Raw genomic sequence first — 2,000 nt, forward strand, 5'->3', positions numbered from 1 at the left:
AACAATATTTTGTTGTTGTCATTAGATGCCCAATAAGTGTTGGTGTGAAGTGGAGGAGGCCAGACTGAATGCAGCTTGGCCGTTCCGTAGCTGGACCACCCAGAACATATGAGCTCAGAGGTTGCTGCGACAGAGGAAGAGAGAATCAGAGGGTCCCCAAATGGCTTTTATGGCCAGTTCTCAGAAGTGGCATGTATAAATTCCACCCACAACCCACTGGTCACACTCAATCATATTTTCAAATTCAGGAATGTTTAGGAAATATAGTCTTCCCTGTGCTCAAGAGAGGAAAGTGGACGGTCCCCAGAGACTATGTCTCCGCTACACTGTTATAGTAAAAACACACAGGCTTTGTAGTTGTATCAACCTGGCTTTATATCCTTTGACATTTTCTAATGATGAAATCTCCCAAAGTTTTGCTTTTCTCACATAAAATAGGAGGCCTTAATTTTATGAATTACTTTTTTGGCTTCATTCAAACCAAAATTTTACTTATTTTCAAGTTTAATGTTTAATTCCTTAATATTTTATTTTAATACTTCAAATTATTACTTATGATACTTAAGCTCTAAACTTCTTATTCAGTCCCATCTAGATTCTAGGCATCTGTGCAAAAAAAATGAATATGCAGACAATGAGAACAGAATGAAAGCATTACCTAGTTAAGACGCTCATTTGAAGCAAATAAAGAGTTAGTGATCTAGCTAGAGTAGTTGAAGCAAAATGTTCCCTTTGCCCTGGCTATACAGGCCAGGTTGGGTATAAATAGAACAGATTATATTTGAGCAAAGCATTATGTTTATTTCTAACAGCAGATACTGTATAAAAATAATAAGCATCTGCATCCATAGAACACAGCAGAGAATCTTATATGATGTTTAATATTTATTGAATATACCTATGTAAATGTGATTCCAAAGGATTAATACTAATATATATTGCACATATATATCCATATCAGATTTTATGTGTACACATACACACACACACACACACACAGATATGCACCTATATATAAACATATACACTAGCTAAAAGTAAGCTGTATTGAATTGCATAGTGGGTATAATTACTTCCATTTCTGAGACTCTACAAAATTGTTTTATTCTGTGAATTTGGTTTTCAAAATTTGTTCTGCCTGTATAGTAATGTAAAAACACGTAAGTCATTTTATATGATTTATAATGAACTTTAAGAGAAGATATGAGTTTCTATCAGAATATCCAGGAAATGATAGTAGCATATATTGAAAAATATACACTGACCCTGGATTTAGCAGTTATTTCAGTGTAAATTTTGAGATATGAATCTCTTCACTATTGCCATCCACTAAGTTCCCAGTTCTCCATTCTGAGTAAGATGGCACTTGGAAAGAGTCATAGGAGTAGTTGCCATGAGCTGTAAGGAAGGAGCAATGCATTCCACTCAGCAGAGCCTGCCGTTGTTAATGTGAGGCCCTGCAAAGTTCTTTCCCTTTCACAAAAAGAACAGCCATGTTCTACGTGGTGACTGCTCTGCCATCATAGCCTCTGAATTACAGCAAGGAACTTCAATGGATGTGGAGCTTGACTGGCAAATAAACTATTACTGTTTAAGTCTATTGAAATTTTGGGGTGGATTGTTACTGCTGCATAACCAGCTTCTCATGTAGAATATTGTGTCAATCTTGTCCCAACTGGATCACCAATCTTTGCTCCATCCCTGATCTCAGTCTCAGCAAGAATACAAACATAACATGGTTTGTGAGAGAGTAGAAGCTGAAATAAAGTGGGAGTGCAGCTTGAATAGGAAAGATTATTTTGTACATTTCTTGACATTTTTTTAAAAATGTTTATTTATTTTGAGAGAAAGAGAGAACACAAGCAGGAGAGGGCAAAGGAGGGGGGTGGGAGGAGAGAATCCCAAACAGGGTCCATGCTCAGTGTAGAGCCCAATGTGGGGCTTGATCTCACAAATTGTGAGATCATGAATTGAGCTGAAATGAAGAGTCAGATGCTTAA

The sequence above is a fragment of the Hyaena hyaena genome, unplaced genomic scaffold (genome assembly GCF_003009895.1).
Source record: "Hyaena hyaena isolate Hyena2069 unplaced genomic scaffold, ASM300989v1 scaffold_1004, whole genome shotgun sequence".
Taxonomy (NCBI): Eukaryota; Metazoa; Chordata; class Mammalia; order Carnivora; family Hyaenidae; genus Hyaena; species Hyaena hyaena.